Genomic DNA, 15388 nt, shown 5'->3' with positions numbered 1-15388 from the left:
GGCGCAAGGCCCAGATACTCGTTTTCAAGGCTACGCAGACTGCTGGCGGTCCGTTTGCCGTTTGTTCTTAACACGCCGGAATTACTAAGTAACCCGTGACGCCGGAATGATTCAAGCCATGCGTGTGTGATGGTTCTTACCGTCGTGTCAGGCTGATGCTGGTGTTGTTAGCTGCCGAACTTATATTTACATTTATTGAATGATCACGCACTGGATATAGAGTCGTGGGGCTAGAGAATATAACGTAGAAACCTACAAAGTGTTCATTTAAATAAAGTTTTTAACATTGGAGGTCTTTTTAACTCGACAAATTAAGATATTACATGTTAGTGTGGGAACAAAACAATTTTTCCTGAAGAAGGTGTTGGCTATTTATTTACTTGCTTGCCGAAACGTGTCGATGCATATATGATGGGAATGACGCTAAGTTTGTGGAGACAACAACTCTGACTACAACTGAAACATAAATCAGAGTTGATTTCTGATTGACTATTGTATTTCCCTCATCATAATAGGAATTATTCTTCCTTATTGGGTTTCCCATTTCTTTGTTTTAACTGTATATGTCTAAATGTATTTATACTTACTTATTGATTAGTAATGTATTGATGATAGGGCTTTCATGTTTTTAATCTGAATAAATTGTATACTTTCTTATGAATATATTTTTACATTTCCTCCTTGTTCATCTTTTTGTTGTGAATGTAGCGCGGTCCATGTAATTATGCATGCTGTGTAACACTACCCAAAGGGGAATTCTTTCTTGACATTTGCATATATGAATTTGGCAAATCTATTTCCCAATTTTTTTTGGCTTCTTTATATCAATCTGGAATAACACCTGCATTGACATCTACAGCTGCAGGTATTGCTTGAAGATATATTGGCCTTCTCTTCCTAGTCCACCCAATAATGGGGCTTTTTTTCAATTGGACAAGAAGGTGGACAGGACTGTGGAAGGAAACTTAGTGGTACACTGTCTGAATTCCAGCGATTATATTTGAATGTGATAGATGTTAAAATATTAACCACTTTGTAAAACTGGAATACAAGTAAGTTCGTGCTTTTTTAATGTTATTGATTAAAAGGGAAATTAAATGTGTTCTATCCTGATGCAAGCATGAAATGCCAATATGTCATCTATCTAACTTTCATGTGTCTTGGTTTCCTTTGGTGTTGGTTACAGATAGGACAATTGCTGCTGGCCTTGAAGCACATTGCGGTTTCTGCATAAAAACTGTGTAATCTTTCCGAACTTTTTCTGTTCTGTCAAGTCAAAGGCCTTAGGAGTAAAGTAAAAAATAAGCTGAGTCAGTGCCATTAACTAAGGGGGCTCAGTAGGAAACATAGGGTAGTATGTCTTAAGTTAGTCTTTAAGTTGAAAATATAAAAATATGTCCAAAGGCGATGTTCCCCCTCCCCTTTTGCTTTTAATTGATCCAGGATCATGAACTCTTCTGCTATACAATACTGTACCAATCTGGGTAATCCCCAAACGTGCCAACTGTAATTGGGCCTTAGGCTCTAGTGTGACCACTGGCAGTGAGTTATGTAGTAACAGATTATACTAATGGAAGGCATTTGTTGCCTGAACAACCCATTGGTCTTGCTCAAAGTTTGGGATGGAAAAACCCTATCTGATATAAGAATGCATTACTATATTCCAATTCAACCTGGGAAGCTTACTGCCCTACACAAATCTTGGTAATCCCAAGCACAGAGTTTTAAATAATGCATTGTATAATGGGAGAGGTATGTTAAGAAATACATACAACAAACAGGGTAGAACCACCATATTAATGACTGATATTCTCCCTGCCATGGGCAGAGAAAGTATCTGCTATTTTGCTACATTATCCTGAATTTACATCACCACTGGTCTATTGCTCTCTCTTAGAACCCGTGTTGCATCCCTCTGCATTTAAATACCCAGATATTTGAAAGGGCCTTCGCACCATACCAGAAGACATTTCAGTTTATGGTGCAGTGGCAATTGGGAGTAATAGGAATGATCTGGGATTTTTGCCAGCTTGTTTAGTCTGGAAAAATGTCCAAAATGCAGAAACACTGACTATTGGAGAGATATTATTCGAGGGATCTTATATGTTATATATATATATATATATATATATTACCTACTGACAGTCGCCAGTAGGTAATTATTGTTAGGACCTAGTTTCCATAGGAAATCCGCAACATTCCATTGGAATAACTTTGGCGCCGGTGGACGAATCTTCGCAAATTTTTCAAAGACAATGGCCTGCTCCGCTGCTTGCCTGAAAGTTTGGGGGTGATTCGTGAAGCAGGGGCTGAGAAAAAAGGTGGATATCAAAACGTGTTTTCCCCATTTAATTTTCCATTAGGACCTTTAGCCAGGGCTACAGCCCGAACGGCTGAATGGAATTACACCAAATTTGGCAAAAAGGTAGAGTTCGGTTCGCAGATTACGCTTTTTGTTGAATGGTGTAAATCCGTTCTGTAGTTCCTGTGAAAATCATAAGTATATCTATAGGCGCGTACGGTACGCATATGGGTCTGCATACCGTACGCGTACGTACGGGTACCTTTCTGAGAACGAGCTGCATGCTGATTGGCTGTCAACTGTCTGTCAACACTCCAAACCAGAAACTGTTGGCAGCCATTTTGTGCCTCGGTAGACTGAGGCACAAGAAAGCAGAAAAACAAACGTGTAGAACACAAAAAGGGGGCAGGGTAGAAACACCCTGACCCCCCTAGGCCTGCTCAGGTGGTCCCACAAGGACCCCCAAGGCCCACATTTTTTAAAACCCGGTCAGTTTTTCTTCAAATTACCCCCCGGGGGGATCAAATCCCAGGGGCATAGTGAAAAAGAAGTGTGGGAGGGGGCCCCAATCCCCCCCACACTGCCCCGGGGACCGCCACCCCCCGGGGCAAAGCAACACATCCCCCTGGCGCATACTGGAGGCTCCTGTTGGGCTAGAGGAAGCAGCTGATAGGGTTTAAAGGGGCTTCAGATAGGTAGGGCGCTCTACCTAGAGTAAACGTTACAGTCAATAGAGAAACAGTATCTTAAGGCGTGGTGCGTGAAGAGCGAACGGAAAAACCCTAAACCGTTCCAAGAAAATCCAGGACTTTCGCAAACTAAACACAGCAATGCTCTCGCAACCACAATATAGTGTGTAACATAGAAAACAGTAATAGCAATAAGGTAGCAAACAACAGCAGATCTTTGTATTCTTTTTCCTTTTCAAAAGACGTTTTATTGGGTCCACATTCAGCCCACACGTGTTTCGTCGTGTTTCAAAGTTGAGTCAACACGACTCTTCAGGGCTGATAAAATCAAACAACATGTGTATAGTACATTTCACATTTGTCACATCTTGTGCACTGTTCAGTGACAAAGAAGTGCATGCTTGTGAAAGTGAGTTTTCATCCACGGGTTGTTATGTGACTAGTGTACGTCTTTGTGAATAAGAACCATGCACTTCCATAATGACATTGTAGTGATGGTGGTGCATAGCATTTGTGAAAAATTTATATTTTTGTCTTTAGTTAATTTAATTTAAAAAAATCGCGTGAACCTATTTTCTCATGCTCACGACGATCCCACACTTAAAAAAGGGGATCAGGGTGCCAAGTGTTTTTTGATCAATTCAATGAACACAAAAGTGAGTGTGTCGTGTTCTAGTATTTAGGTGGGTCTATAAAAAATTCATAAGCCCCATGCAAATCGGATGCAACTACTAATATCAATAATCATTTACCTAGTTAGATAGACCCAGGCATCTAAAGGTCGATGCGATACGTGCGTAATGTTGGTAAATGGATCTGTAAGTCACAAAGGTAAAAAACGGGAGAACACTAAGAAAGGGCACGTGATTGTAATTGCAGGGTGCCATGCAACGTGATGGTGACTGTTGCTTACCCTGTGTATAAATTGACGGTTATTCAATGTCTTTTATATCCAAAGAACCCTGTTTCCGGGTTTGGTGCGATAGGTGAGAATGCTCAGCTAACTGTAGATGCCCAGTAAGGCTCGTCAGTACCAAAATAAGACTGCATAGAAAAAGAATAAGATTACAAGCTCTGAGTAAAGCAGAAATGAAAAGATTTGGCAGTGATAATTAGTTAACTTAATACGGGTTATGATCAAGCACTAGGTCATAGTGTACATACCTAGACACGTGTAAGTGTCTGACTGTACCGGGAGGGGATCCACATTTAAGGTTAGACCTCGCTTAAGGTTCGGTATCTTTGTAGGTATAGCGAACTAGATGGACCAATGATAAAAAAAAGAAATGGAGAGAGGAGTGAGAGGTATCCAAAGGTATATGGATATCCATCTGCGAGGATGAGTTCACAGAAACAAACGCGGTCTTACCTGTGGCTCTGAATCCCTCCTCTGTGTATTCCCGGTCGCCGTGTTCCAAGGACGGACACGTGACCGGAAAACGGAAATGCTTATGTAGCCTTTTTGCCATGACGACTAGAATGTGCCATAAGGTTCATTAGAGCAACTATAGACCTCCATGTTGGGTGTATGCAATTACGTAGTCGCCAGATAGTCATGGGGCATAATCGGGTAGAGGTGAATACGCTTCCTCTATGAGTCACAGCTCTCTTAATGAGTTAATTGCGGTCTCAGTAAGACGTCAAAACCTTATGGAGGTAATAAAATTATGTGTGTAGGTATCCTACTGTCAAGGGATTCCCGTTTCCAAGTAACTCGAAAATTTAGGATAAACTAGAACACAAAGATCTGCTGTTGTTTGCTACCTTATTGCTATTACTGTTTTCTATGTTACACACTATATTGTGGTTGCGAGAGCATTGCTGTGTTTAGCTCCTGTTGGGCTAGTTGGCCCCCAGGGACCCTCAGTATGCAAGGGGAATTAGTTCCCCCTCTGCAAACGCACCAGGGGGCTGCGTTGCAGAGAGGTGTAAAAAGGGGCGTGGCCTCATTACACCTCTCTGCAAGGCAGCCCCCTGGCGCATACTAGAGGTTCCTGGTGGGCTAGTTGGGCCTCAGGGACCCCCAGTATGCAAGGGGAATTAGTTCCCGCTCTGCAAACATGCCCGGGGGCTGCGTTGCAGAGAGGTGTAAAAAGGGGCGTGGCCTCATAACACCTCTCTGCAATGCAGCCCCCTGGCACATACTGGAGGTTCCTGGTGGGCTAGTAGGTTTCAGCCACGTTATAGTTGGGAATTAGCAATTAAAAAACCTTGCAAATTCACTGAAAAAACCATAGGTTTCACACATGTTATAGTTAGCTGGACATTTCACTCATACAAAACTATTGAAATTCCCCCGTTATAGTTAGTTCAGCTGACTATAACTCGCGCCCCCGCAATGCACTGCTGATAACGTCACATATTACATCACTCATGACATGCTCAGTGACATCACTGATGACATCTCAAATGACATCACTGATGACATCACTGATGACATCATCCTTGTGAAAGAGTGGCAGACCTCCTCTCAGCGTAATATAACCCTTGATACCCACATTCAAAAATAGAAACTAAAATTTTCGACAAAATGGAGATACCAATTTCAGTTAGAACAACCTATTCAGTAATTCTCAAATCTACATACACATCCAGTCATTCACTAACAGTTCTATATAGGCACTCATACATGTACTCACTCATCATATGTACTCATACACCTATACATCTTATTACACACTGACACTCATCTATAGAGTTACTCACACACATACTCACACATGCAAATGAACTATCAAACATCCATTTACTTGCATATACAGCTATACACCCACCACTACACTTACTTCTACAGAATCATACACATACTTACTCTCTTAAACAATCACTTATAGAAACACATACTTAATTATACAGGAACTCTTACAATCTCTCGCTCTCACATATACTCACTTATATACATCAATACTCACATATACTAGTTTAAAACATATGTAGTTACTCATAAAGATACTATTGAGACAGTCATTCACTCACTAACACACCCATACACACACTCATCCACCCATACACTCCTGCACACATGCTGTCTTCAAAACACATACAAACAGTGAGTCACCCATTCATGCATCTATGTGGTGATACCCCCACCAAACCATACAGACAATCATACTGATACTCTAAAAACCAAGTAATAACCCATATCAACACTCATGTAGCTAGTCACCAACCCATGCAGCCACTTATACACAAAGTGTGACACTGATACAGATATTTACATATTTAAACATTACTCGCTAATACATGTATTCACTAAGATACACTTAATAAGTCAGTTATACAATCATTTTTACAAAGAAAAACATCCATTTAGACACTTATTTACACATGTATTCTTCCATTGACCTTTAGATATACATATATAAAACATATTTATTTTTCAGAAAGACACACATTCACTGCATGATGTCATCAGTGATGTCATGAGTCATGTCACTGACCATGTCATGAGTCATGTAATATGTGACGTCATCAGCAGTGCATTGCGGGCGCGCGAGTTATAGTTAGCTGAACTAACTATAACGGGGGAATTTCAATGGTTTTGTATGAGTGAAATATCCTGCTAACTACAACATGTGTGAAACCTACGTTTTTTTTCAGTGAATTTGCAAGGTTTTTTAAATGCTAATTCCTAACTATAACATGGCTGAACCTATGTTTTTTTCAGTGAATATATATATATATATATATATATATATATATATATATATATACACACACATATAGATATATATATATATATGATTGAATAATAAGGTCGATTTGATTGAGATAGCCTTACCAATTGTAAAATTTCCATTTCGGACTAGAATGCACTAATATAGTCACAAAATGAATTCAGTCGAGTTTCAGTTGTTTAAAGGTCAGATTTTATGGCAACTAATTGGGAAATAGGTTGGTACAGCTAGTTATAATCCCAAAATTTCTAAAGGGTTTCATTTGTGTAAATAGGCACTTGCCTAAATAATTATGGAACTCCTGTTTATGTATGTGCTTTAAAAAAATACGAACTGTTTATGCACTTGCACATAATTGAAAAAATGCTTTTTATTAGCTTTTAGTATTATATGAAGCATGTTTTTGCGATTTTAATATTTTTCCACTTTTGTACTGGCTTTTATGCGAAATTATAAGTCTTTTTGTATTTCTGCTGTACCAAAATCCCATTTACCTACAAGTGCTAAAATGGCCGCCAGATTTGTAGATAACTGAACAGACCTATGTATGTCCTTTTACAATGTCTACTACCTCACCGATGTACTAAAGAAGGGTTCAATGGCGACGCAAAACATCGTGATCAAGGGAGCTTGACTCCCGAAACGCGTTGATGTAACTGATGTAACTAAAAATAAATAAGCCTGAAACTAACGATACCCGTGAGTGCCGGATGATTTCCAGTGGTAAATTGGAGCAGAAATCCTATTCTGAATATATATATATATATATATATATATATATATATATATATATATATATATATCAATCCACTTGCCCATTTCACCGCCAAGGCACTGCTTCTAGCTATGCGTCACCCCGCGGTTTGAGCAACACCGCAAAATACATCCAACACTCTTCCTTTTCAGCAAGAATTGGGTCGCACTCCAGTAAGTGTATTTAAGGTTTACAAAAGAATTTATTGCATCTTCTTCCCAAAATTCATAGCACACCAATGCGTTTCGAACTCCACTGAGTTCTTGTTCCCGGTCAATATATATATATATATATAGAGCACAATGCCATATGCATTTATAGCCATGTACGAGAATTAAAATTGGGTTTTCACTGTGAGTTGTGAAACAAACATTTTCTATAAATTTCTGCGAAAAAGAATATTGAAAGTTGAAAAACACTTTAAAGTGATGAAAATTAGCAAAATGTGGCTTTAAAGAGTGGACATTTACTGCAAGGTGTAAACAGAATAATGTTAACCGCATCGCTGCGGCGGCTTTTCCCGCTGTGTGCGGCAATTTTCAAAAAGCCGCGTTACATGACGAGCTCAGCTCGTCATCAGCATACGAGCGCCGTAGCTGATGACGAGCTGAGCTCATCATCAGCAGCGAAGAGGTTAAAGTGAATTCAGGACAGAAAAAAGTGGAAAACTAAAATTTCAATATGAATTTTAATCTACAAAACTGACACTTCATATTTCTGAGAGATCTTAAGAATTGTATTTCATGATATAAAGTAAAAAGTAATTTATGTGAATAAAGGCGAAAAACATAAAAATCTTAATGGAAATGTAACTGTGGGGAAGAAAAACAAAGCAGGGAGAAATGTCAGTTTCCATAAAAAACATCAAAGGTTCAATTTGTGAATTGTATATTTACCTGGGGATGTAAACATAATGGAATTAAATAGCTCCTTATGACCACATCTAGTAAATGGCTACATTTGATACCTCAGTGAATAAGATTCTGACATCAACTATGTAGTATGAAAATATAATTTCTGTAGTTCTTGACTGAAAAGGGATTTTGGAATTTTTATAAAAATCAGCGCTACTGGTAATGCCAGAATAAGAACAAAATGGGCAAAATTATTTAGTGTCTAAAATTTTTAACCCTGGATTACATCAAGCTGTAGCAAGTTTTGCTTCACTGTATGATATGAAAGAAACTAGGCCAAGGTGGAAATTGAGCGAGCAAATATTTAAAATATTTCTGGAGCACAACATCTACTACAAGAGTAAACTGCCGTCCCCATTTGCCACCCCGCCCCCCCGCCGTTCCCATTCGACACCCCGCTCCCCCGCCGTTCTCATTCGCCACCCCGTTCCCCCTCCGTTCCCATTCGCCACCCCGCTCCCGCCTCCCAGCTGCTCCTCCCTCCCTCAGCCCCTCATATGGAGGCCGCCCGGTGGCAAAGGGAGCGACCCTTGACCCTGTCACGAGGTAGGTCGCCCCCCCAGCCACCGCGTGGTCCTCCTCGTGCTGTGCCACGCTCTGACCGCTGCTCCTGAGTTTTCCGTGGTAACCTTTGCTGTATTTTATCGTTTTTCATTTCCCCTTTTGCCTTCTGTTTAAACTGTAATTGTGCTCTCCCTGTGATTGCTCTGACCGCTGCTCCTGAGTTCTCCTTGGTAACCTTTGCCGTATTTTATCGTTTTTCATTTCCCCTTTTGCCTTCTGTTTAACTGTAATTGTGCTCTCCCTGTGATTGTTCCCCCGTTTTGCCTTCTGTACCCTTGATTGTGTCCCCCTCACTCCCCCCTTTGCCTTCTGTGCCCCCCCCTCGCCCTCTGCTTCCCGCCGCTGCTCCCTGCGGCCCGCCCCCCACCGTTCCCATTCGCCACCCCGCTCCCGCCTCCCAGCTGCTCCTTCCTCCCTCAGCCCCTCATATGGAGGCCGCCCGGCGAACGCGCGCAGCGGGGGCACCAATTGTGCGCTGAAGGCACGCCAAAGGCAAGCCGTCTACGCCCGTCCGCGCCTGGACCATGCCCAGCGCCAGAACCCCTGGCCCCCGACGCCACCAGCCCTCACGACGGACCTACGACGCCGCCACCTTCAATGCACTCAACACCGGCCGATCACCCGCCTGCTTCCGAGCCACCCAGAAACGCACCCACGGACCCTTCACCTGCCAGGCCTGCAAATACACCTGCCTCCGGACCTGCACCGCACCCGCCAAGACGAGCACCAGCAGCAACCACCTCAAGTGCATCCTGCTCAACACCCGCTCCGTCCACAAACACGCCGCCGAACTCTGGAGCCTGCTCAACACAACATCACCAGACGTTGCCTTCCTCACAGAAACCTGGATGAACGCCTCCTCAGCGCCCGACATCGCCATCGCCATCCCGGACAGATACAAGATCACCCGGAGAGACCGCGTAAACCAGACTGGAGGAGGCATCGCCATCGTACACAAGAACACCATCCGCATCACGACCAACTCCGACGGCACCCTCACCGCCGCTGAACACCTCCACTTCCAGGTACACACCGACCCCAAGACCACACTCAGAGGCACCCACATCTACAGACCCCTGGGACCACGCACACAATTCAGCTAAGACATCGCAGACTTCATCAGCCCACACGCCCTCCCCTCCGCTGACTACATCCTCCTAGGGGACCTCAACTTCCACCTGGAGAACAACAAGGACAGCAACACCACCACCACCCTGCTGGACAACCTCGCTAACCTCGGACTCAAGCAACTGGTGAACACCCCCACCCACTACGCCGGTCACACGCTTGACCCAGTCCTCTCCTCCAGCAAGTACATCTCCTCCAGCCACTTCACCGGACTCCATTGGACTGACCACAGCTGCGTCCACTTCAGCTTCAGAAGAACCACGACCCACCACCACCCTCAACAGGTCCCTCGCAGGAGCTGGAACAAGATCACCGCCGATCAGCTCACCACCTCCCTCAGCCAGAACCCTCCAGTCAGCACAACGGACCCCAACAAAGCAGCCAGCAACCTCACAAAGTGGATCACCAACTGCGCAGACGACCTCGCACCACTGAAGACCCCTCCCAGCAGACCCGGCAGCAAGAAAGCTTCTTGGTTCACCGACGAACTTAAGAACTCCAAGAAAAACTGCAGCACTCTCGAGAAAGCCTGGCGCATCGACCAGACCACAGACAACATGAATGCCCTCAAGCACGCCACCCGCAAACACCACCAGTTGATCCGCACCACCAAGAAGTCAGCATTCAAAGAACGACTGGACAACAACGCCCACAACAGCAAGGAACTCTTCAGCATCGTCAAAGAACTCTCCAACCCCAGCGCCGGAAATAACAACATCACTCCCTCACAAGACCTCTGCGACTCACTCGCCTCGTTCTTCCACCGCAAGATCGCCAAAATACACAGCAGCTTCGGCGCACCAACCACGCACCCCACCACCGAACCAACCCCCCCCACCACCACCCTCTGCACCTGGACCCCGGTCAGCACCTAAAACACCACCCGCACGATGAACACCATCCACTCCGGATCCCCAACCGACCCCTGCCCCCACCACGTCTTCAACAAGGCCGAAGCCATCATCACACCCCATCTCCGGGACATCATCAACACCTCCTTCAATACCACCACCTTCCCGGAGAGCTGGAAGCACGCTGAGGTCAGCGCCCTCCTGAAAAAACCAACATCGGACCCCACCGACCTCAAGAACTTCCGCCCTATCTCGCTCCTCCCTTTCCCGGCCAAGGTCATCGAGAAGACCGTCAACAGACAGCTTGCTGCCTTCCTCGAGACGAATGGATCCCTCGACCACTCGCAGTCCAGTTTCCGAGCCAATCACAGCACCGAGACCGTCCTCATCGCAGCCATTGATGACATCAGATCCCTGCTCGACAACGGGGAAACGGCAGCCCTCATCCTCCTGGACCTCTCCGCAGCTTTCGACACTGTCTGCCACCGCACCCTACTGCAGCGCCTCAGCAACATCGGAATCCAAGAGAAGGCACTGGAATGGATCATCTCGTTCCTCGCCGGAAGAACCCAGAGAGTCCGCCTCCCCCCGTTCAGATCAGAGGCCACCGAAGTCATCTGCGGCGTATCACAAGGATCATCACTCAGCCCCACCCTCTTCAACATCTACATGAGCCCCCTCGCAGCCATCGCACGCCAACACAACCTCAACATCATCTCCTACTCCGACGACACCCAGCTGATCCTCTCCCTCACCAACGACCGCGCCACCGCCAGATCCAGCCTACACGAAGGGATGAAAGACGTTGCCGAATGGAAGAAGAACAGCCGCCTGAAACTAAACTCAGACAAGACGGAAGTCCTCATCCTGGCATCATCGCCCTCCGCCTGGGACGACTCCTGGTGGCCCCCTGCCCTGGGCACCACTCCCAAGCCAACGGACCACGCACGTAACCTGGGCTTCATCCTTAACTCCTCCCTCTCGATGACCAGACAAGTCAACGCCGTCTCATCATCATGCTTCATCACCCTGCGCATGCTCCGTAAGATCTTCCGATGGATCCCCACCGACACCAGGAAGACGGTCACCCTGGCACTCGTCACCAGCCGACTGGACTACGGAAACACCCTTTACGCCGGATCCACAGCCAAACTTCAGAAAAGACTCCAACGCATCCAGAACGCCTCCGCATGACTCGTCCTGGACATCCCCCGACACAGCCACATCTCCGGCCACCTGAGAGACCTGCACTGGCTCCCCGTCAACAAGAGGATCACGTTCAGACTCCTCATGCACGCACACAAGGCTCTCCACGACCTGGGCCCCAAGTACCTCAACACCCGACTGACCTTCTACACACCCACCCACCAGCTACGATCAAACAGCCTCGCCCTCGCCGCCCTTCCACGCATCCGCAGAACCACCGCCGGAGGAAGATCCTTCTCCTACCTGGCAGCCAAGACATGGAACTCCCTCCCCACCCACCTTCGGCAAACCCAGGACCATCTCTCCTTCAGGAAGCAACTCAGGACCTGGCTTTTCGAGCAGTAACGGACCCCTCTCCCCCAGCGCCTTGAGACCCTCGCGGGTGAGTAGCGCGCTATACAAATGTCATGATTTATTGATTGAATGATTGTATAGGGGTCCAAGTCCTTGAGTATTCTCTCCCAAAGATTAGAACGGCCCCATGCACCTCTTGCAGTTTCAAGATATGTGCAAGAGCTACCTGTACCAACTTTTCTTATTTGTTTTGCTGTTTATTTTATAGAGAAGATATTTCAGAGCTGTGGTGACCCAAACCTTAGAAAAGGACCACAATTCTTGAATTTGCACAAGACACATGGAGGATTACCAGTTGATTGTGTATAGTTAACTCTTAATTAAGATAGATACATAATTGTTATCTTGTGAGTATGGACCTCTATGTATTTGTTTTCAGACTTAAACTCAGTACTGAATCAATAGGTACAATTCTGATGTTTCTGTAAGTGCTGCAGTTGTTCACCAACACTCTGAATTTTCCTGAATGAAGCTATGGTGATTGAGGTTGTATGTACACAGTAAGGCCATTTCATGGTGCTTTTTGGTAGGGTAGTTAGTGTGTGTATTAGGATTAGTGATCCTGCAGTAAATTCTGTAGCGAGAATGGCGAGCTTCAACTGCAAATTAGAATGCGTTGGTATGCAAGGAACATTGGAGAAATTAGTGGGGTCGACTTTCCTGTCATTCTGGCTCATTTATCTTTATTTACCTTAAGCTCTTCTGTAGACTAGAGTCTTGGCCATCAGTGTTACCTGTTGGAATGTTATTGTTTTAATGTTGTGGGACAGTGGTTCTTATCCTTTTGGCTGCTGTTGACCCCCCACTAGATCATTTGATGATTTGAACCGCACATAAATAGGGAAATGCACATTCATGAAACAAATGCACAATTCAGTCGAGGCCACCAATTGTCCAAACTTTATTCTGCTTGATACACTTACACTGCTCTCCAAATCCATCTGAGGGCCACCAACTTTATTTTTAGCCTCCAATTTCATATGTTTTCACATTTGCAGAATGTTTTGAAATTTTCAATTTTACATTCTGCTTCTCTGTTTACATACGCTTTATTAATCTGGTAATATTTTTTTAATTTTCCAAGCAGTCACTGACCACCAGAGATGGGTTGAGGAGCTCAATGGGGTCGCTAGACCATAGGCTAAGGGCAACTCCTGAGAATCGTGTAGTTGGGCTTCGGCTCAATAAATGTTCTCTTTTTCTTGTTCACTGCTTCTTCACCTTAATTTTTTACCATCCTTACTCTTGCACCGAGGATGGGATATGAGCCCACACATGCTAAACGCTGGAGGAGGATGAAAGATTTCAAATCACTAAAGAATGAGACTGTTTCTGACAAGCTATTGATAGATATGCGCCCAATGTGCAGTGCTACGTTACTAATGGTTACCAACAAATATGTTTAAGTGCAATGCGCTCCCAGAGGAAAGGGGATGTTGAGAGAACTATTGGTTTAACAGAGAGGCTGACCGAAAGCCAGTTTTCAGTGAGAGTTGCTGACCTAAAAGGTTTTGTGTGGAGCATGAGGTTCATCTTGATCACAAACCTTTCTTTAACATTCTGAATGGTGAAACTGTAAAATGGTAACAAGACAAAATATCGAAGTCAAAATATAGAATGGACAAAATATCGAATGGACAGAATATAGTGGTGAAAAATAACGAATTGAAGGTAAGTAATTTAATATCGAATAGTAATTTTTACCCCTACTTTATCCAACGCTTTCCCAACTGTTGCACTCTCTGGAGTGGGAATAGTAATTTTTACCCCTACGCTATCCAACACTTTCCCTACTGTTGCACTCTCTGGAGTGGTGATAGTAATTTTTACCCCTACGCTATCCAACGCTTTCCCTACTGTTGCACTCACTGGAGTGGTAATAGTAAATGTTATATTCATTATTTCATTAATTTTAAATTACTTTTAAGACATTTTAAAAAATTCGATATTTTGACTGACTATATTTTTTAAAACTATATTTTTGATTCGATATTTTTGTACTTACCTGTTTGTAGATAGGAATTCGATATTTTTGCATTCTATATTTTTTCTTCGATATTTTGGTAATTCTATATTTGTGAATTCGATATTATGTCAATGAGCCCTGTAAAATATAGGGGCATATTCGCAAGAAGCTCGTTAAAATTATCCTGCACATCTAACCTGGGCTTCTATTGGAATTCTATAACACATATTAGCAAGCCCATTATCGCCGTTTTAGCGGCAGTTTCCTGCTGCTAGAACGGCGATAATTTTAACGTGCTTCTTGCTAATATGCCCCATAGTCCCTGTAGAATCGCAAGGCTAAGCTTGGAGTACACATTTAAGGTATTACACATTCCAGGAGACAAAAGCATCTGGTCTAATTACTATTCAAGGTTGAATGCAGTATAATGAAAAAAGGGATGAAGAATGTTTGGTTGCTGTAATAATGTGACAAGTTTAGGAGGAATGGCTGAAGAGGAGTGGTTTGCACCTTAGAGAATGAGGAGGAGCTAAAATTGGTTAAGGAACAGATTGTTCACAGGTGGCCATGAGAGAGATGTGTTCAGGTACAACCTTTTATCAACATTGCTGATAAATTGTCTGTGTCAGTAATGGACATCGAGATAAATAATTTGCTTATAAATTGTGTTGTCTGTGTGGGCAGTGACGAGCAGTTAAAAACTGTTACATTACCCTTGCAAGCAGTCAGTCTTCTGGAAAGACCTTTGGACAAATGAGCAGTAGCTTTAATTTAGTTGTTTCATGCTTTGGTGATGAGAAACACATTTGCCATTGTCTTAATAGGCTACAAGAGCCAATGTTGAAAAGTCCAGTTTGTGTCCGAACATAAACACTAAACCTTTTGAATACGTTTTTATGAGGGAAGGATTTCTGAGGGAAATAGCATTAGGCAACAGTTCATGTCCAAGGAAATGCTGTATTTCCTCAAAGAATCTAACATTA

Source organism: Lissotriton vulgaris, chromosome 1_1 (assembly GCF_964263255.1).
Source record: "Lissotriton vulgaris chromosome 1_1, aLisVul1.2, whole genome shotgun sequence".
Classification (NCBI taxonomy): Eukaryota; Metazoa; Chordata; class Amphibia; order Caudata; family Salamandridae; genus Lissotriton; species Lissotriton vulgaris.
This window is presented reverse-complemented; position numbering follows the sequence as displayed.